This window comes from Odocoileus virginianus, unplaced genomic scaffold, assembly GCF_023699985.2.
Source record: "Odocoileus virginianus isolate 20LAN1187 ecotype Illinois unplaced genomic scaffold, Ovbor_1.2 Unplaced_Contig_2, whole genome shotgun sequence".
Lineage (NCBI taxonomy): Eukaryota > Metazoa > Chordata > Mammalia > Artiodactyla > Cervidae > Odocoileus > Odocoileus virginianus.
In genome coordinates, this window is record NW_027224319.1 from 2,256,874 (window position 1) to 2,279,338 (window position 22,465).

The 22,465-nt window shown below is 50.6% G+C and overlaps 1 long non-coding RNA gene across 1 annotated transcript in view; it reads left to right on the plus strand.

The window, feature by feature from the left end:
- LOC139033771 (uncharacterized) overlaps nt 1-7,014 on the plus strand; it is a 97,496-nt gene extending 90,482 nt beyond the window's left edge. Inside the window, exons 3-4 of the long non-coding RNA XR_011486242.1 lie at nt 4,719-4,820; nt 6,886-7,014. This is a non-coding gene — a long non-coding RNA (uncharacterized lncRNA). The remainder of the gene's footprint in view (nt 1-4,718; nt 4,821-6,885) is intronic.
- The last annotated feature ends 15,451 nt before the right edge of the window (nt 7,015-22,465 follow it).

A 22,465-nucleotide genomic window follows, 5' to 3' on the forward strand; every position in this document is an offset into this window, starting at 1 on the left:
TTTTCTTTCCTTTGGGGACACCAATACTATGAATATTAGGCCCCTTGTTTCATAGCCCAAAATGCTGTATTCAACCCCTTTCCCTTCTCCTCTTCCTCTTCCTGTATTTCATTTTGGATAGTTTCCACCATTATTCATAAAGTTCAAAAATATTCATAAAACTAATATGTTCTTCTGCTGGAACAAGCTTTCTGTTAATCTTGTCTATATCACAGACATTCTACTTTTAATCTCTAGATGTTTGATTGGGAGTTTTTATCTCTTCCATATCTCTCCTTTACATGCCTATGCTTTTCTTTATCTTCTTGTACATATAGAGTATTTTTAAATAGCTGTTAATCCAGTACCTCTATCACCTACAGTATTTCTGGATCTGTTTCAATTGAATGAGTTTTCTCCTCATTATGGCTCACACTTTTTTTCTGCTTCTTTGCATGCCTAGTACTTTTCTTAAAAGTTATTCTGGATTTAATGTTGGATGATGGATTTCTTAAATTTTCTTCAAATATTTTTGAGCTTTGTTCAGAGATACAGTTAAGTTAGCAAGAAACAGTTTGATACCTTTGAGGCTCTCCTTTAAGCTTTGTTATGTGTGTTCTTTCAAGCTGCTCAGTTTGGGGTAATTTGTTATGCAGCAATAGATAACTAGTACAGAATGCAACCACTGTGCAAAGCTCTGCTCACTAGACTGATAATTCGTGCTTACCTCCTGCCCCTTCAAGAAGAATCACTCTCTTCACTCCTTTGTTCCCTCACTCCAGATACAGAAAACTAAGTGAGAGCATTTGATTGGTAGGAGTTACATCATGTGCTGAAAAAAAACAGAATACAGCTGCTATATGGATGAAAAATATCTGTCTTGTTTAGGTTTCCTGCTTGCATGCTTATAGTAACCCTGACTTCTTCTTAGCTATTATTAATTAATGACCTATGTCACTAAGTCACTAACGTCTTGTCCACTAAACTATGGACTCCCTGAAGGCAGAACTATCTGTTTTGTTTGTTGCTCATTTCCTTGCACCTACCACGGGGCCTGACACACAGTAGGTGCTCATCAAATGCTTGATAAATGAAAGAAAGCTTGCCACTTCTCACTCTAGTTTGTACATGTTGTCTTCTCAACAAGGAGCAATATTGGCCAGACTTGTAAGAATCAACTGGGGTGTTTATTTAAAATGCAGAATTATAGGCTCCATCACAGGTCTGGGAAGAGGCCCAGAAAACTGTAATTTAACAAATGCCCCATGTTATTTAGGTAGCTGAGAGTTACAGCATCATATGTCTCTAAGGCCTGGTCCCCCTCAGCCCAGTTCACTGCTAGCTGAAACCTGTATGGATTATTTTGTAGTCTTCTTGTCTGGGACAAGTGACCCTCATTACTTTCCTCTTTCTCTGGAGGACCTGCTGATCATCCCCTCTAGTCACCTGCAGGATCTTCTTTGCTTCTCCTGATTTCTCTATGACCTTCAAGCATCAGTCCAGCTGTGGACACACAATCACTCTTATGCAGGAGTGTGTGGGGGGGAGGGAGCATCTCACTCATGGGCAGCTCTGGGTAATGGAACTCATGTGCTATTGGTCTCAGGGGATGGCCAGAAAGGATTTGGTCCCTGAAGATGGGCAGGAAAATGAACATAGAAAGATGGTGATTATAGAAGCCATCCATCTGCTAAGTGCAGATGAGTAGAAGGGATGATAAGTGCCACAGGGAGTAATGTAGGGAGTGAGGCCAAGAACTGAAGCATTCAGGGGTGTCTGCATGGAAGAGGAGTGACCCAAGCTGGGCCTCTGAGAGAGATGGTTGAATCTGGTAAAGAAGTAATGAAAAGGGAAAAGGAAAGAGTATACCAGCCAGCAGGAACTGAGTGAGAAAGCTGTGGAGTTGAAAATGGGCCAGGGTGAGTGTTCTGGCTATCCATTATAAATCGCCCCCAAATTAGTGGCTTAAAATAATAACAGTTTGTTCTTTCTCATGGTTTCTGTGGGTCAGGTAACCAGGAAAGGTTCAGCTGGATTGTTCTGGTTCAGGGTGTCTCAGGGTTGCAGGGAAACAACTTCTGGGGTGGGCATCAGCCAATCCTTCAAGAACCCAAATAGAACAAAACGGCAGAGGAAGGGAGAATTCTCTGTCTTATTTCCTATTTCTCAGGACAACTCTAATATTGAGTCTACATGGTAGCTTGAGGTATGAAGATGCCTCAGATGGGGTGGGGTGGGCTTGTTGGGAGGGATGAATTTGAACTTGGTCTGAAGGCAAAGGGGACCAAAGAAGGTTTATGAAACAGGAGTGAGCTCTGAGTGGCTTTTGGGGAAATAAAATCTGGGTCTGCTTGGGGAAAGGGTGAAGAAGGGAGAACTGGTTAGGGGTGCCAACAGCATGCTATTGTTGACTCACCTTGTGAGCCTCTGTGACCCCTGGATCGTTTTCTCCTGTGTCTGGGCTCCTTCCTCCGTTGACATTGCCTGTTCATGTTTACTGCTTCTCTCCTGCCTCCTTCTGCCACTGGTTTTTGTTTGCAGGATCATGATGTTCCACTGGTCTGGAGTACTCTCTGAGGGCCCCTCCCTTCCCCCTGTGTGTTAGCCACTACTCCTGATGCAGCAGCAGCAGCGTTGATGAGCTGCTGGTCCCTCTGCCTGGGTCATGGATTGAGCTAGGTGCATGCTGGTTGTCATCTCAGGAGGCCCCACATGCTCTGATGCCTGACCGTGAGCCAGCCCTGGGGGGTGAGGTCGAAGGACTGAGGGTCCTACCAACAGAGAGTGGGTTCAAAGTCCAGCTGGGCCATCTGCTTGGAGTGCAGCCTTGGGCAAATCACTTTATCCACCATCCTTTGTCTGTCCATTCAAAAAGTATTTCTTGAGAACCTTCTATGCCTGCAAGTGAGTTCTATGCTGAGGATTTTATCAGTAAGAAAGGCAATTTCAGATCCTGCCCTCATGGAGCCTAGTCTCTCAGGAAGGACGGATATTGAACATACAGTGACCTGCAGGCTGTGTGTTCATGATGGAGGAACAAGGCGCTGACCCAGTGGTTTTCAACTGGGGACAGTCCTGCCTCCCCGCAGTGTGCATTCGGTAATGTCTGCAGATGCCTTTGGTTGTAAAGCTTTGCAGTGATGGGTGGGGGGGGGGGTGGTGCTACTGGCATTTGTGGATAGAGGCCAGGGGTGCTGCTCAACATTCCACAATACACAGGCAACTGCTGCAACTAAGAATCGCACAGCCCCGAATGTCAAAAGTTCAGTGTTGAGAAACACTGCTATAGGAGCAGGGCAGGGGTCCTCAGCTTGGGGAGGAGGGTGTCAGGGAAGGCATCCCCGAAGGAGTAACTACAGAAACTGCAAGGACAGGTTGGCCAGGCAGTGAATATGTCTGTGGAAAGGGAACTTGGGGGGACGGAAGAGTGTTCCTGGCAGAGGGAACAGCACTGCAAAGGCCTGGAAGAAACAGAGAACAGGATGCCCTGAGGAACTGAGCAGAGTTCATTGCTTCTGGGATACAGAGAGTGGAGGAGGTTCAGGGGGTGGATGAGATGGCCTGTGTGGTGCACGTGCTTCAGGAATCATGAGCAGTCCTGACATTCAAGGGGCCGGGCCCTAGACCCAGCACTTCATGTGCGTTATCTCATAGAATCCTCGTGGCAACCCTCTGAAACACGCTGTCGCCTTGCCCTTTTATGGATGGTTCACAGAAGTGACAAGTTGAAGGTCACATTGCTTTCGTTGCCACAGAGTCCAGCATCAAACACGTGTAAAGTCCAGGTGCCAAGGAAGGGCTCAGGTTGTGTTTGTTGATTGAGCAAGTGAGTGACAGAATGAGGAAACCAAGCACAGATCCGGGTCCTGAACCCTCTCTGGAATCAACAGAAATGACTGTCCTGTGGGGCCTGGGAATTGAGGCACGGCCACAGCTGTCCCCGAGACCAGTGAGGAAATGCCCTGGCACCCAGGTGCGGCTCACCTGCGGGGTCCCGAGTGTCCCTGCTTCTCCCGTTCCTTTCTCCCTGCTCGATGGAGAACACACGCCCAAAGGCCACCTCCGTCCTCCGCTCCCTGTCCTGTCACCTCGTCATGGGAGGATGTGGAATCAGGCTGGCGCGCTCTGCTTCTCAAAGGCCACATCGTCATGGCAGGGTCACCTGAGGATGCGGTGACCTACATTGTGCCTTTTCATGGCCTGGCCTTTGGTGTCCTCAGCCACCCAGGAGGAGCTGGTGAAAGCGTAGGTTCTCAGTCCGCATCCCAGACTCTGGGGGTGGGAAGATCTAAGTGTGTAGGTTGTAAGTTTTCGCAGTCTCCCCGGATGACTTTTAGGCAGGCTAACGTGTGGGGATGGCACCGAGAACTGGCAGAACAGCCAGCCTTTTCACGGGCAGCCTCCCTCGTAACGGAGATCCTGGCGTGTCACAGTGATGGCTGCATCCACCGGGACCCGACCGTGTGCCGGGCTCTGGACTGAACCCCTCCTTGACGCTCTGGGATCCGCAGACATGCTGGCCCTGTTGCCCTCCTTTTACAGATGAGGAAGCTGAGGCCTGACACAGTGAAGTACCTGGCCACCCAAGCAGGAGCTCTGGCTTAAAGATCTCATAAAAACATAGACCTCATTAAACACAGGTTCTGAAACCTGTTTGTGGCCCGGAGGAGGTAATTTAGTTGAGATCACCTTGTTGGATTGTGAAATAGCCCAGTTTTTCCTCTATTTTCCCCCCTCAGGTCATTTACTGAAGAGAAAAGCCTGCAGAGGTGATGGCAATGAGCTCAGGGAGATGGTGTGAATCCCAGCTCCAAGGCAGGAATAAAAGATGCAGAGGTCAGGTAGGTCAGAAAACTCCAGTGAGAAGCAAAACTGGCATCCTCTCTCAGGGAGCTTGGGGGTTGATCCTCTGAGACCTCCAGGCAAAGCCGCCTTGTACCCAAGAAGTAGACTGATGATGCCAAACTTGTGTGTAAAGACAGGATCTTTGCATAGCTGCAAAGACTGAGCTCCCTGGGTTGGATCCAAGACCTGGAAATGCCTTCCGGAAATCTTTGTCTGGCCCCAGACGGTGTGTCGAGCAGGATGCACTGGGGCGGCACGGAGGGCTTTGGTCTGGGATCTAGGGGGCTGTGTCTTCCCATCTGCTCCCTCCGCTTTGTGTGCTTGAGTCAGTGTCCGTCCCTCTCTGAGTCTGTTTCCCTATGTGATGTTGGGTTTGAACCAACTGCTCTGTAAGGGTCTTCTTATCCTAGACTGAATTTTCAACCTCAGGACCCAACACAGAACAGGTGCTCAGGAAATCTGCCTTGAATGAGCAAATTTGCTTCTCCTCTTCCTTTCCTGGAACCGAGGTTGGTGTGGTGCTCAGCTCCTTCTGCCCGCTCTTTCCCCCAACACTGACCCTCAGCGGCGGTCCGATGCTCCCTCTAGAGCCCTGTGTGCTGCCTGTGTGACCCCCCCAGCCTCCAGGTCACGCCACCTGGCACTAGCTCCTTACTGCCCAGAGCTCTCTCTCTTTCCCCCACCGCCTGCAGCCTTGTCTCTCTGACCCAGCCCCTGCAGTGCATCTGGAGGGGTCTCCCCAGAATACAATCGCAACCAGCACGTCCCTCCTCCCAGACCCCAGCCTTCCCACTGGAGCCTCTCTCACAATTGCCCCCAAATCACCTTTCGGTCTGGTGCCCGCCCTTCTCTCAAATCCCGGCCCCTCAGAGTCCCACGGCTCACCTAGGAATGTTGGGAGGAGCCGAGGTAGGATTGTGTCTCCAGTAGCTCCTACCCGGACTATGGTGCATGTGTAGCGCCGCCCATGATGCAGGGCACACCGCGGTGTTATAACTGATGAGGTGCGAGAGGGGGGCAGGGGCAGGGAGCCCACTGTGGGTTCTCCTGTGAAGGACAGTGGGGTGCTCAGCCCTTTGCCACGGTCGCTCCACTGGCCGGCTGTGTGGCCGCGGGGGTCCCTCAGCCTTTCTGAGCCTCACTGTCCTCCTCTGTGAGGGGCTGGTGCGACTCATCCTCTTGGGGGTGCTGCGAGGATCACCCATGGCAATGGGTCTGAAGCATGAGGGTGCTTTGCCTGCGCTTGGTGCTACTGTGGGGTGTTACCACGGAGGGCTGGCCCCCGCCCAGGGCCCGCGGCCTCCCTGAATCCTTCCACTTTGAGCTGCTCCCAGTAATGGGCTGCGTGGTTAGGCTGGCTGCGTTTCAGATTTCGGCTCCAAGGCACACATCGACCTGGGCTGTGCTTTGTGAGGATGGATGAGTGGACACCCAGCCACTCTCCAAACTGGATCTTGGCGTTTAAATGATTAATGTATTCAGGCTGCAAATAGTACCTTGTGTCCCAGGGCCTCTGGGGTGCTTGAGAAAAGATCCAGCCCCTTGAGCACTTTGAAACAGGAGGCTAAAGCCGGGGATATGGTTCTCTTTGCTAACTTTAGGGCCGGGCACTCCCTCGTGTAAATAGGAGGCTACAGGGTTGGGGGCAGGGCCTGTCTTCTCTTCCGTCCAGGTTTGAGGTTTGGGTTCCTTCTTGGTAAACTGGAAAGAAACCTGGGTTAGGGATCACTGTGTGAACTTGGGTCTTGACGGTCTCACCAGCTGGTTGTGTGACTGTTCCACAGTGCATCTTCCCACTTGCGAAATGGAGACTTCAGTCTTGCTATGGGAAAAGCTCTTTGGGAACTAGGAAGCGAGCAGAGGGCAAGCACTTCTGGGTTTGGTGGGACTCTGTGCAGTGAATAAAAATTGCTTGGGGCCGTCTGTATGTTCTTAGCTCAGAGAGGGCCCGATGGGGCGTTAGTTAGCTCCCAGCTTGTCCTTGTCCCTGAGCTCAGGGCAGAGTCTCTGGGTCTCAAAGATGCTCCCTGACCTCTCTTCATCCTTTGGTACCCACGACAGGCCCAGTTCATGGACATGATCATTGGAGAGAGGAGGGCACCCTCTGCAGTGGTGAAGACTGTGTCATCACCCAACCCCACATGGAAAAATGTGCTGCATAGAAACCTCTGCAAATAAAGCTCATCTTGCCTGGAGGCGACCCCTTGCTCTGTGATCCCCTGAGGGCAGGGACAGTGGTGTGGAATTACACTTTATTCATTTCGTTTAGATGCCCCGCGCTAGCTCCACCCACAGGAACGTCCATCAGAGCGAGCAGTGCCTGGAAGGTCTGTATGAGCACAGAGCCAACAGGTGCAGACAGGTGGATGCATATGTGCAGTCCGTAGGCCTACAGTTGTCACCTGAAAGTTTTGGAACAACCAGGCCCCTGTGTGGGGCCTGTCTTTCCCCCTGTGTTTCTCCCTCTCGTCTGGCTCACTGGCTTGCTAACTTTACTGAACCTAAGAGTAACCCACGCAGAGTTCCGCTCTCCAAACCACTGCAACGGTTAGTATTTTCCAGGGAAAGTCTGACTCTGGGTCTAGTGCGCATCCTAGATGCCGTCTCCCCAACCTCCATGTCATGTGCGATTCTGCTGTTGTACACACCCCTCAATTGCTGCTGTAACCGTGATACCTGGCACAGTGCTTGGCATGTATTATGTATGATGCGTGCGTGCATGCTCAGCCATGAGCTCTTTGCGACCCTGTGAACTGTAGCCCACCAGACTCCTCTGTCCATGGGATTTCCCAGGCAAGAGTACTGGAGTGGGTTGCCATTTCCTTCTCCAAGGGATCTTCCCAACCCAGGGATCGAACCTGGGTCTCCTGCATTGGCAGGCGGATTCTTTACCACTGAGCCACCTGGGAAATCATTATATACAATAATCACCCAATAAATGTTGCTTGGTTTACCTGGTATGTTAATTAATGGAGCAGACAAACCTCTAAAATCTCAATGGCTTCAGATTAAAAAAGTACATTTCTTGCTCACAGAAGGTCTTTTCTCCATCTGGTGACTCCAGGACCTCCGGGTTCTGTCATCTCCACTGTGGCCCCGCAAGTGTCCGTGGCACAGAAGGAAGAGAAGGGGGAGGGGCGATTGCTTGTCTCCGTTTCAGCCGCCAACGCACACATCCCCATGGCTTGGGATCCATGTGCCAGGGCTGATCATGGCAGCCCCAAGTTGATGGCAAGGTGGGCTGGCAAAGGAGGGGAGCCCCTGGACTCTTCAGAGCCTCTCATTGCTACTCCACAACCAAGCCTTGACCAGTGGGTGGCCCTCTCTGATCCAGCGCGGGCTCACCGAGCAGCCTGGCATGCATGCCTGGAACCCCCCGAGGCTTTGCAGGCTCCTCCGTCACGCTCTTCTCCAGCACCACAGGGAGGGAGGGGTGACACTCCACTCAGCCGCTGGGGAGGCTGGGGCTCCGTGTGGCCAACCTCTCGTCCGAGGTCCAAGGTCACATGGCCACCAAGGGTCAAAGCCGTGACTCAGACACGGGTTTGTTTCTTATCTCCAGCTCTAGTGCTTCCTCCACTGCGGTCCAGATGTCCCGTGGGCACAGTGGTCCAGGGGCTTCAAGACAGAGAAGGGACGAAACCTGAGACTCTTCGGGAACATGAAAGATAGGGAAAGGGTCAGAGGCAGCCGGACAGTGGCCAGAGAAGTGCGTGTACCACCCCCTTTGTGTGATGTTGTCTGGGAAGGAAGCCCAGGACCGAGTAAAACAAATACATTTACGATGAGAGGTGAAGAAAGGAGGTGTCTTTTAAATGCGACTCAGTTTCTGAGATACTCAAGAGAGTCACTTAGATTTTGCCTTGTCCTTGAGGAATGAGGACCGTCTCTCCATGCTCTCTGATTATTTTTGAAATGAACATATCCTCCACCCCACATAGAACTTGTTATTCAGAGTTCTCTTTTTTCGCCCGTCAACTTCTTTTTTGGTCTAGTTGAATGCCAGAGGAGATAAAAAATATATACAGTAGGAAGCAAAACAAAAAAAAAAGAGAGAGAATCAGCTTCACTTTTCAACAAACTACCTTTAACAAGTGGGTTCAGACTTGTTGACAGGTCTTGGGCCACTCTTAGCAAACCTTTAAGAGGCTCTGTTCTGAAATTGGTAAGCACAGTTTGGAGAAGTGGAGCCGTGGAATCGCTGAAGGTGATCCTTTTTTCACCTGGCAGAGCCCTGTCTGTGTGCAGTCCTTCTCACACCCGCTCTTCTGGTGCTCGCCTTAGCTGATGACTGCCCAGCCAGGGCCTGTCTGGAAGCTGGGGAGCCGGCTCTGCCAGGCACCTCCACTGGGTGACTCTAGGATGACCGCTTGGTCGCCGGGCAGCTCTGACCATGAGAACGTGCACCTTCTCCACATCTGCCTCCCTGGCTTTAGACTCACACGCCCTCGTCCTGCCCCATTCGTCTTTCCCGGGACAATCTACAGGGGCACCTATTTCATCAAATTTCTCATGTCATGTAAAAGAAGTCACTGATTCATTTCCGCAGAACCTGGAGCCTTGAACCTCAAGGTTGTGTTACGTTGCATCATGGGTGGCAGCCATCGCCAGGGAGGTGTGGACACCCAAAGGACAGGATTTCAGTCCTGAGGCCACACGTGTGGCCGCAGCATTCAGGGGCATTGGATGCACAAGGGTGTGAGTTGGCAGAAGCTCTCGAAGAATGCACATTGCTGTCACTGTGATCCTGTCACTGAAACTTAAACCCACCCACTGCTCCTAACACCCTCAGGGTGGAATCCTGCCATCCTCATGGGGTTTCCAAGGCCTCATCTCCGCTTCGACAAGCTCCCACTCCATCCAAACACTGAGTTGCTCGAGTCGCCTCCACGCACTAGGCTGCCTCCCACCTCACTGCCTTTGCTCCTGCTGTTCCTGCTGCCAGGCCCGTCCTTCCACCCACGCATTCCTATGCGCACGCCCTGTGTGACTCCTACTTGTCACCTGAGATTGAACTCCTCCTTCCAGAGGCCTCTCCGGCCATGCTTTGTCCGCCTGTCTGGTTTCAATCTCACGCAGTCCTGTGAGTGCTGGACCAGAAGGAGAGGGTTTCCTTCCAACCAGCATGGGGCCCGGTCCCCCAGGAGTTCAGCAGACTGATTGATGCAGTGAAGATCAGATTTTCCTCACGGTAGCTCACATCTCAGATCCCATCCTGCATGTATGTGTGCTCAGTCACTTCGGTCGTGTCCAACTCGTTCTTTGAACTGCGAGGAGATCAGACTAGTAAATCCTAAGGGAAATCATCCCTGAATATTCATTGGAAGGACTGATACTGATGCTGAAGCTCCAATACTTTGGTCACCTGATGCGAAGAGCCCACTCATTGGAAAAGACCCTGATGCTGGGAAAGATTGAAGGCAGGAGGAGAAGGGGGCAACAGAAGATGAGATGGTTGGATGGCATCACTGACTCAATGGGCATGAGTTTGAGCAAACTCCGGGAGATAGTGAAGGACAGGGAAACCCAGCATGCTGCAGTCCATGGGGTCACAAACAGTCAGACACAACTGAATGACTGAACAACAGTGTTTGTACTCCACTCTAATGGCTGGTTCTCATCCAACACACAGGACCAACCAGATGGCTGATGCCCATGCGGGCCCAGTTGTCTGGCTCAGGGGCAGAGATGGGTCCTACACCTGAAGCCCCTGTTTCCTGGGTGCCAGGAGAGTCTTGGCTCAGAACACAGACAGGGCCATCTTGCTACTTAAAGGCTGTGATCTGGCAAGTATCTCCAGCTCTCCATGTTTCAGTTTCCTCATCTGTGAAATGGAATCTCGTGAGGATTAAATGAATTGATAAAAGCCAACCACTTAACCACTTAAAACCTGTTTTAAGTGGCACAATGCAAGAGCTACATAATCGCCATTTATCATTGGCATTGTTTTTATTCTTCTCTCTCTGCTATGACATGTCATTTCTAGGCAGAATATCCCCACTCCTCCCTAAGTGCACTCTCTGTGACATTTTTCTGTTACAGGGTTGGAGTTTCACAAGTCATCATATAGTAGAGATTATTGCTCTACTGTAGTAGAGATTATATTGTAGTAGAGATTATGGATCTACTATGTATCAGGGGGTTGCCTAGGGGCTCAGACAGTAAAGAATCTGCCTGCAATGCAGGAGATCGCCTGCAATTCAGGAGATCCGAGTTGGATCCCTGGGTTGGGAAGATCCCCTGGAGAAGGGAATGGCAACTCACTCCAGTATTCTTGCCTGCGAAATCCCATGGACAGAGGAGCCTGGTGGGCTACAGTCCCTAGGGTCACAAAGAGTCTGAGTGACTAACTCATTGCTATGTTTCAAGCCTTTTGTGTTTCTAACAACCGTCCCTCAGTATGTCTTATTACCACCAGTTTTCAGATTAGAAAATTGAGGCCCAGGTTCCCACGCTGGCCAGAGGCAGAGCCCGAATCGAACGGGGGTCAGTGCTCTCTTCACCTCCACTTTCACTGGCCTCTGCGGTGCTCGCACTGGTCTGTCCTCCTTGGGGCTTCCTTCTATGGGCGTGCGGATCTCACTTTGATGGCGTGCCCACCCTCTTCAGCAAGCGGCAGTGGCTTTGGTGAGATGCGTGGACTTGATTTTCCAGGTTGTCACTGCTACCGATCTTGCGAGGCTGGGAAGGCCAGGACCCCGTCCCCCAAGTGGTCAGCGCAGGTGGTGGTCACCGTGGTAGTCACGGCACTCCTCCCCAGGCCTCTGGGAAGTCCTCTCGGGGAAGCTGGCCCTTTGCCTTCTTCGTTCATTGCCAGGCATTTTTGGAGCCCTACTGTGTGCCAGGCCCTGAGATAAGTGGAGTAGCAAGTGCAGAGATCCTGTGGTGGGAGGGGGTTGGTGTGTTGGGGAATGGAAAGGAGGCCAGCATGAGTGGAAGCTGGGGGAGCGGGAGATGAGCGTGGAGGAGTGGGTGGTGGCCAGAGCTTGGTGGCCCCCAGTGCCCTGTGGGGCATTTGAGGTTGTGTTCTAAATGCGGATGCCCTTGGTTGTTCTGAGACTATGAGACCCAGTGTGAGCTTCTTGGTTGGTCCCACCCTCACCTACCCCCCGCCAAGGGCCCCTCCCTTCTTGTCCTCCCCACCCCCTTAGCTACTCAAGCTGGACCTGCAGAATCATCTTCAACTCTGCCTTCAGCCTCACTGTCTGTTCACATCCCCTTCTAGAAGTTTCTCAAACCCATCCCTTCTTATCCAGCCCTGGGCCCCTGCTTTGGGTTAAGGTCAGGGTCGGTGTTCCTCCCCTCTAGATGACTTTGCTGTAGCCCTTCTCCAATTATTTCCAACCTCTGCTGACTTCCCTGGAATCCATCCTTTACAGACCCCCTCAGACTAAAATCAGGCTGTGTTTTTCCCCACCTGCAGAACCTCCCATGGCTCCCCAGTCTATGCTGTGCTGTCCAGCGAGGCAGCCCCTAGACACAGGTGACCATTTAGATGTGGGTTAGCTAACGTGAGATAAAATGTAAAATGCACTTCCTCGGTCCCGTGAGCCACATCTCAAGTGCTCAGGAGCCACACGTGGCTACCGTATTGGAACGCATGGGTATAGAATGTTTAGTCACTGCCAAAAGCTCTGTCTGGACAGTGCTGGACTTTATGAGCTAAAATCCAAACTGGTTAGCCTGGTGCTTAAGGCCTTAAGCAATCTCACCTCAGCTGGCCTGTCCTGGGTCATTTCCCACCAGCCCTTCCCATGCACACAGCAGCAGCCACATCACGTGACTCTACAGTGTCCGTCACACCTGTGTTCATGTCTTGTGTTTCCTTCTAGGGTTATACAAGCACATGCAAATATGCATGTTGTGGGTGCAGATGCATGCCTGCGTGTCTATTTTCTTATTTCCCCTCTTATACAAAATGTAGAGTACTAAGGTTCCTTTTGGAACTTTGATGAAAATGTTATAAAGTTTAGATTACGGCAATGGTCGTATAACCCTTAAATATACTAAAAGCCGTTGAATCATCACCTTAAACAGATGAACCTTATGATAGGCAAATGGTATCTCAACAAATCCATTTTTTTAGGATGCTGCATTCACTGATACAGACTGTTTTGTATCTTGCTTTTCCCATTTCACAATACAGCCTGGAGCTGTCTTCCCATCACTATTTGCAGAGCTTCCTCATTCTTGACGTAGCCAGAGAGGATTGCGCTGTGTAAATGTTTCATCGTTGTTTACCATGGCTGCAGCTGACAGACACTTGGGATCATTCCAGTCCTTTGCTTCTCTGGACAATGCTATAGAAATAACATGTTCCCTGTGTGGGCTGGTAACTAGAGGACAGATTCCTACAAGTGAATTGCTGGGTCAGAGGGTAGCTCTATTTGTCATTTTGACAGATATTGCAAGCCTCCATCCAGCGGGTTGTACTGATTTTCACTCCCACTCCCAGTGCATGAGAGTACTTGCTTCCCCAAGCTTCGCCTACAATTGGCGTCAGGCTTTGTCAGTGCAGTTTTAAATGGAGTTTCTCTTACGAGTGTGGTTGAGCAGCTTTTCATATATTTAAGAGCCCTTTGTGTTTATTGGGGGGGCGGCACTGCCTATTCATGGCATTTGCCCATTTCCTATTACACTGCTGGTCTTTTCCATCTTGATTTCTGAAAGTACTTTATATATTGTGGCAATTAACCCTTGGTCTATGACATAAGATACACTTTTTTCCTCCCCTATTTGTCATTTGCCTCTTGTAATTTTATGTTTTTTCCTTACTTAGAAGTGTGAAAGCTTTTTTTATTCTTGTTAAGGTTTTTTTTTTTATCTTGTTAAATTCGACAGTCTTATCTTTTCTGACTTTTGAATTTTGGGTGATGGAAAGGCCTTACCTATTTCGAAGTGTTAAAGCAGTTTCCCCAAGCTTGATATTGATAGTTTATGGGTTCATGTTTGGTTATTAAGTCAGAATTTCAATTTCCTGGTCGATTTGGTGTATGGTATAGGGTATAGATCTACTAATATATTTTCCTAAATGATTGCCCATTCATCCCAACACCATTTATCAAGTCCATTTGAGCCCCAGTGATTTGAGATGTTTCCTTTATCATTTACCAACTTCCTGTATGGATTTGAGCCTGTTTCTGGACTTTCTCTTCTGTTCCATTGGTATGCCTGCCTCCTTATTTGCCAGTATCACACTGGTTTAATGATTGAGGTTTCACAGGATGAATCCAACTTAAACCCGTCTCCTCGTGATGCTTTTCAAGATCCTTAAACAAATGGGACCTCCTTTCCCCTCTGCCCTTAATACCCCAAATGCCTCTGACAGACTGCAAGCTCAGTAAAAACAGGGTCTTGCCCTGTATAACTGCTCACCCAAGGTTGCTTGGGGTGGGGCCTGGCATGGGGCCGGCCACTGACACCCACATTCATCCGTCTCATCACAAGGGTTACCTGTGAGCATACAGAGCTGTAGTTTCCTGGACGTCACCTTTTCCCTTGTTTGAAAATTGAGACACAATTCCCCTGCCTCCAACCTTCTGGCATTTCTCCCGGACTCCTCCCAGATGTCTTGGGCCTTGGACCGGTGATTCTGCAGTGAACTTGGGTGTCTTTTCAGGGCTGGGTGCTCCTCTTTGGACCTTAGACACTCAAGAGCCCCCAGAGATGGGCCTCTCCTTTCCCCTTTCGAACTTCAGCCCATGGACCCAATCCTCCTGTCTCGGTGGGTGGGGGGGTGTTCCCTCCCTTTGTGCAGAACGTGGGATTGGGAGGCCTGTTATTCTTTCTTCTGTCAACGTGACGAGGAGGGCACTCTGCCCTGTCCTGGGAGTCCAGTCTGCACTGGAGACTGCGATGGAAAAAGCCTTTTCTGTTGAGCCTAGAGATCCTTCTGTAAGTCTGGGTCAGTTTACGACCATCAGCTCTCATTAACCACCAGGCCACTGTAGGAGCTGTTCCCCATCCAGCCCCTGAGTCCAGGGTCAGGGGACCGCGATGACTCCCATCTGCCCTGGGAGAGCTGAGCTTCCAGGAGGGAGCCTGCACGGACAGACAGAACACCGGCAGCATGGTGCTCAGGGTGACAGGCTGTGCGCCAGGGAGCCTTTCTGGCCCACGCATCTCTTTCCTGATGCAGAGGTTAGCGCCGTGTGGCACTTCCTCCAGCTGGGCCTCCCTGGAAGCTGCCTGGTGCACCTCATCCCCACGTTTCACCCCTGACAACACTGAGCCCCAAGGAAGTGACGGCACCCTAGGTCCCTGGAACGTCAGACTCTGGGCTAAGAACTGGAGTCTGAGCCTATTTCTCTGATCTTCCATCAGCCTCCCAGTCTTCTCTCTCACCCTGCCTCCCAGCCAAACCATTTATGGGAGGCACCACAAACCTCCCAAACATCTCTTAATTCCCTGTATTTCCCCCCCACACGAGATTCAAGCCAATGTCATCTCTCACGTGATCATTTCAGTGCCTCTGCACTGCTCCCCACTCTGGTCCTCGGGGAAACCAATGGGATCCTATAAAAATGCTGTTGTTGATCAGGACAACTTCTCACTTAAGAACTCTCTATGGCTTCCTGTTGTTTTTCAAAAAATTCCTTAAACTTTTTATTTTGAAATAATTGTAGATTTGTGTGCAACCGCAGTAAACAGGAGACATCCTGTGTAGCTTTCAAAACCCAGTTTACCTCCATGGCAATATCGTGAACCTCTGGTCCTTGGTGCTTTTAACATGAAGATGGAGATCATTGTTCTAGTTTAGCCCTGGAGTCAGAGAGACGTGGATTCAGGTTCTGGCCTTGACAAGCCATTTTGCCTCTCTGAGACTCGGGTTTTGGGAGTATAAGATTTATAATAAAGATACTCAGCTCAAGGCGTTGCTTGAGGTCTAATGAGATAATACACACAAAGAGCTTAAAACAGAGGCTGACATATTGATTGGCACTTGATAAATGGTAGAGTGGCTTGGGATGGTCTGTCCTCCACTTCCCTCTTCCTGTCCACGATCCCTTTTGCTCTGCCTGATCCCCCTTCCTTCTGATTCCTCCTCTTGTCCTTTTCCTACCCTACCCCAGGACCTCAGCACATGCTGTTCACATCCTTTCTCTCACTCTGCTGTGTGTGTTGTGTTCTCCCTTACGGGTACTGACTTTAGCATATAAACATCTAACGATATTTACTTTTATTTGTTATTATTCTCCCCCACTAGACTATGAGTCCACGAAAGTCACCATAATGCTTGTTTTCCTCACCACAGTATCCTCAGCACCCCACAGACAGTCAGGCCTTGAGGAGAACCAATACATACATTTCTTATCTGAGTCAATGAGCAAATGGCATGGGTGGGTGGGAAGAAAAGGTGATGGTGGCAATGGTGGTAGAGATTTTATTGTCCTTGTTTTAGTTGCTAAGTAGTGTCCAATTCTTTTGCAACCCTGTGGACTGTAGCCTATCAGGTTCCTCTGTCCATGGGATTTCCCAGCCAAGAATACTGGAGTGGGTTGCCATTTCCTTCTCCAGGGGATCTTCCCAACCCAGGGATCGAACCCAGGTCTCCTGCATTGGCAGGTGGATTGTTTACCACTGAGCCACCAGGGAAGCCTGGAGATTTTATTAGCAAACATTTATTGAATGATTATTGTATGTCTTGCAATATGTTCAATATGGTATGAATTCTCTCATTTAATTTACTTACATTTAAAATAACCCCCATCATTCTCTATCCAGCTTTAGTTTTTTCCTTGGTTATTTATCACTGCCTGATATTATATATTTATTTAGTATCTGATTTCCTCAATAAGGTAAACATCACAAGCTCAGAAATTCAGTTTTGTTCCCTGCTGTGTCCCTAGAGCTCGAACAGTGCCTGGTACTTAGTAGGCGTTCAGTGAATATTTGTGAAATGAATGAATGCTCACATGAAATGTATGAGGCAGTCACAATTATCACCCCATCCTCATTTTAAGCATGAGGAGATGGATGCTTGGAGAAGTTAAATACCTGGTCCAGGTGAAGGCCAGAGCTGGGTCCTCTGACTGCAAGGCCCCTGTGATGTTATATCCCCTCAAGTGACACCATGATGCTTTCCAACTTTGGGTTCCCCCAGTAGATCCTGAGACCAGGATTCAAGCTTGAGTAGCTCACTTGGGAGATGACTCCAGGAAACTAGGTGGGGCTAGGGAAGTGAGACAGGGAAGGGATGAGAAGGAGGCCAGCAAAGTGTCCTCATCAAACCATTCACTCCGGGGACCAGCAAAGCTGACTCCCACTGAGATGGCCTGGGAGCGGGTGGAGACCGGCGGGCTCAGAGTTATCCTGCCCGCTGTGTGTGTGGGGGCCGCAGAGCTCACAGCCCGGCTCCCATCAGCAGCAAGTGAAGGCTGCTCCCGGGCGGGGTGGGGTGGGGGATGGCCCTCCAGCCTGTCTGCCTTGCCCCCGTGTGGGCTGGCACTCCCACAGTCAGGCAGACGTTCTCAGCAAGGACTTTGCGTTTGCTGGGGGGATGCGGTGGGGCACCACCAGCACCTTTTTCAGATGCCACTCAGACTCTCACCCTCAAAAGGTTGCTGTGTTTTCTCCCAAGCCGACATTTAAAGACCACATATTTATAGGAGAGAAGGCCTCCCTCCTCCCTCCCCCCAGGCTTGGCAGCTCTCCTCACCCACACCCTCTTGCTCTCATTTCCTGGGGCCCTGCTAGCTTCCAGGTCTGGTGTGGATCCCTGTCCTAGGTCCAGGCTGGAGGAAACCCCAGAGATTACTTGCTGCACCTTCTGACTCTGTGAGGGCATTCCTCTGTAGGAGGGTCATCCCTGGCAGGACTGCTGTCAGATTCCTGGGGGCTCTATCCTGCCCTCCCAAATCCTGCCGACGCATCTGGTCTCTCTGCTACATTACCATCCGTAGCTGTGGCCTGAGAACCCTCCTCTCCTTCCCCAGCCTGCGCTGCAGTTCCTGCCCTGACCGGGGCTTCCTGCCTCCAACTGCATTAACTTTCCCAGCAGCCATGCTGGCATTTATTGAGCCTATAGTCAAGACCCTGATGCTGGGAAAGAGTTGAAGGCAGGAGGTGAAGGGCACGACAGAGGACAAGATGGTTGGATGGCATCACTGACTCAAAGGACATGAGTCTGAGCAACTCTGGGAGATGGTGAAGGACAGGGGAGCCTGGCGTGCTGCAGCCCACGGGGTCGCAAAGAGTCAGACACAACTGAGCGACTGAACAACAAGAACACGGGGGAAGAGACTTGTCCCTCCTGGCCAGGCTGGTCCACGGTCAGCCCAAGAGTCGTTCTCCTTCACAGAGATGGAGTTGACCACGTTTCCCTTATTTCCACCTTTCCTCTTTCTGTCTCACTCTGTGCCTCCCTTCTCTTACTGTGGAACCAGCTCCCATTGTCTGATTTTGCTTTGCTGAGCATTTGGATTTGAGTCTATCTTGCTTCCTTGATCCCCTCCCATCCCACCAGCCCCTCTTGAGGAAAAGGATTCTTACACATTCATCTCTGAATCCTGCCCCAAGGACCCAGCACACACATCAGATAAACAGATGGATGAGTGCTCAGGTGGGGCCAATGACTGCATAGCCATCATCCTTCCTTCCTCTCTGCCCATTCTCACTTGACGCACCCACACTCCATCCACCTCAGACCCGTCTCTCTCGTCTGTCTCTCTGACATGACCCCTTGACATGCTCCCTTGTCCCCTTAGAAAAATCCTTCTGCGGATGGAGAAGAGGCCCATGATCTGACTCTTCCTTCTTCAAGATCAGTGCCTTCACTTCCTCAACTGCAAAATGGGAATAAGAAAAGGGTCTGAGGTCTGGTTCCTCAGAAGCAGAGCCTGGGATGGGCATGCTCGTGCATGGAATTTACTGAGGGAGGGAGTGCCCCCCGGAATAACCTGCCGGGGAAGGATGAGGGCAGGACAGGGAAGGGAAAGGCAATTGGCAAACGTGGGTTCAGGGTTCAGGACAAGTGCACCCTCAGCCTCAGCCCTTGGGGAGCCCTGGGGGGTGACTTGCACCATATAGGTAGGCTGTTGCTACCTAGTGGTTCCCATCAGCCAAGGACCATATCCTCTGGAGAAGGGTGCAGGTGTGAGAAGCCAGCCCCCAGAGAGCCAGAGGCTGGGTGTACCCGCAAGGTGGAGGGCAGGGTGGCACGCCAGCAGCACCTGCTAACAAATACCTGCCTGCTAGGCTCATTGGGAGGATGAAACCAGGCTATTCAAAATTCTAAGAAGAGTAATCGACACTTTTAGAGTTCAGCAACTGTTTCTGTCATTGGTCTTCTTGCTTCAAAACCCGGTAAAATTCCACCTCCGAAGTCTTCCTCACTGGCTGTCTTGAGAATTAATCATCTCTTCCCCGGCTGCCTCAGCACGGGGTGTTTTTCCTTCTCATTTAGGTTTTAAAACGGCACAAATAAAACATGGGAGATGGTTAGTGTAAAAGATTCTGGCAGAGCCTGAAACGTACAGGGGATACACAGAATGTTTTCTCTGCCCTCCCGATCTTCCCCAGAGAAACTCCCCTTGGTGGCACTTGATGCTTCAAGTGTTATCCATCAACCTGCCCTGTATTTGGGGAGTTGGGTTTTCCCAGCTGCATTTAGAGACCCTTAATGGGAGGGAACTGGCTTGCCATTTCCTCTCCCCTGCTCAATAAACAGTTTGCTTAGCCCAGAGTTGCTGCTGGAGCTTCTAAAGGACAGGATGGGGGTGGGGCAGGAGGTCTTCAGCCTTCTCTCCTTGGAGATTCTGACCCTGACCTGAGTCAGTCCAGCAATCTCCTTAGAGATTCCGGAAGCAAATTCTCCAGGTAGATGAGATAAAAATCTGTCCAAGAGGAGGCAGTTTTTGAAAGGTGGCTTCTGTCTGTCGAAGACCTTGCTCATCGATTTATTCCGCTCCCCCCTGGACTATCATTTGGTGTGTGTGTACACTGAGTGACTTCTACTGAGACTAAAAATAGTAAGATGCAGTCATTGTGGGGGCCTGGGAAATAAAAGTCGGCTTTACTCTCCTCCCAGCAAACTCACTTTTGGGGGACTTTCACGTGGTCCCAGGATCATGCAGTCTTTCGTCACTTTTGCTCTCGGCTACTTCTGGCCCCTGCCTCACAACAGACCCCCGGGGGACCCATGCTTCTTTCTCTTCTTGTTGCGAACTCAGAGGTGACGTGCCCAAGTGTCGGTCAACTCCCAGTCTCTTTGACTCTTCTTCCCGGTCCAGTAGAGAGAGGGAAGTGGTCGTTTCCCACCTTATTTTGCTGTCGGTCCCATCACTCAAGAAGTCTTTAAGTTGCAGGAAGGGCCCTATTTTTAGTGGAGTGGGACTTCTGGGCATCCAGATTGCCAAAGCTCGCTCGCTACCAGATGCTCTTCTGTGTTGTCACTGGAACCCTGTGTCCTCACTTGTCACATGCTTGTCACCTCACGTAAACTTTGCCACAGCCGAGCAAGTCCTCCCCCCCCCCCATTCTCAGATGAGGAAACTGAGGCTCAGCGAGCAGAGGGGGGGTTGTCTAGGATCCCATGTGCCCCCCGAACCCCCTCCCCATCCTGTCCTCTCCACTCCCATGACCCTGTGTGCCTCTTAGGTGGACATGAACATATTCTGGGGGAGAGAGAAGGGGCCTGTGTGTGCCTCTGTGTAAATAGATAACATTGATCTTTCTCCTGCTAATACAGAGGTCATAAGCTACCAGCCTGCTGGCCAAAAAACCTACCACAGCTATATTGTGTTTGCTCCTCACAGGGTTTTAAATTTTTAAAAAAACTTTGATGACATTTACAGATAAAGAATATGAGCCTAAAAATCCAGATGTCCAGCTTCTCTTGAAAAAAAAAAAAAAAATAGAAAACCGGCAGTTTAGACTCCCATCCTGGCTTGGCCACGGTCAGGTGGAGCTGAGTGGTGGCTATATCCATTTGACTGGGCAGATTGCCACAGTCCCCACCATTCCTTGTTACCTCCCCCAGTAGAGCCAGTGTCAGTTCTTATTTGTCACGGCACAGAGACTGTTGCTTTTTCTAATTGAGAGATTCCAAAGGAGAGAGCTGTAAGTCCTAACCAGCCCACCTCACTCAGTATTGCTGGTCCTTATAGGCATTCTCAGGTTTCCCTGCTAGCTCAAGTGGTAAAGAATCCACCTGCAATGCAGGAGACCCTGGGTTGATTCTTGGATCAGGAAGATGCCCTGGAGAAGGGATATACTACCCATGCCAGTATTCTTGCCTGGAGAATCTCCATGGACAGAGGAGCCTGGCGGGCTACAGTCCATCGGGTCGCAGAGTCGGACATGACTGAGCGACTAAGCACAGCCCAGCACATAGGCAATTCTCTCCCCTGTCCTTCGAATCCCTACCAAGTCATCTTTGTAAATCCCAGGGCCTTAGCACACAATAGATGTGAAGAATAACAACAGCTACTGTTTTTTGGGTGTGTGTGTGTTTACCATGGAGAAGGCTATGGAATTATCACCCTTTAAATAAATATAAAGGTAGGAAGGACTTTCCAGGTGGCACTAGTGGTAAAGAACCCACCTGCCAATGCAGGAGACATGGGTTCAATCCCTGGGTCGGGAAGATCCCTGGAGAAGGAAATGGCAACCCACTCCAGTATTCTTGCCTGGAGAATCCCATGGACAGAGGAGCCTGGCGGGCTACAGTCTCGCGTGGGGTCACAAAGAGTCAGACATGACCGAGCAACTTAGCACGCACAAAAATAAACTAACAGGCTCAGAAAGGTTGAGGGCATGTTCAAGGTCACCCAACTGATGACTTTTGTCATTAGGACTTTTGTGGTGCTCCTTACTTTTGCACTGAGTTGCCTCACCTTTTGCAGCTTTTCACACCTCTCCGTTTTGCCTTTCAACTTAACTGCTGGTTTCTGAAGTTTTCATAAATAGTAACTGAAGCTGAGCCTTGGCAGTATGACTGGACAGGAATTGATTGAGAGGGAGAAGGGCATTTCCATCCATGAAGAAGAAGAGAGAGAGATGTGGTATGGGGCTAAATATACATCACGAGGGGCGCCGGTAACCAAGGTGGGAACGGAGTAGAAAGGGCACTTGGGGCCAAGGCAGGGAACCTGGAATGGCAGTCTGAAGCTATGGAACTTCTAAGGGCACTGGGGAACTATGGAAGGTTTTAGAGCAGGAGCAGCCGTGAACCATGTCTGACGTCATGAAACCTAGTGTCACAGGAGGCACTGTGAGAATCCAGAAGAGAGGTGTTGGGGCCCTTCAACAGGTTCCAGGGGGAACTGTGGAGGCCCCCTCAGTGAGGACTTGGAGATGGGAGAGCCTGGAGCCGGTCACCTGGAGGCCCACGGTGCCGTTCACTGGGATGGGGAAGGTGGGGTGTCCGTGCGGAGATGTCCTCCGGGCACCCGCGGGAGAGGGCAGGCCTGAAGCAGGAGATGCAGTGATGCCTGCCAAGCCAAGTTGGAGCAGTGAGAACGGAGCGCTCTGAGCCAAGAGCCTGGAGACACCTCCTCTCACACCTGCCGGATTTCCTTTCCCTCAGGCCTCGCTGGCCCCCTCTCTTCGCTCTACGCCTAAGCCCCTGAGAGTGAATATCCTCTGCCCCATCCTAGGGCCGCAGAGCACAGGCCACTGTGCATTTGGCTCCTGCAAAGGG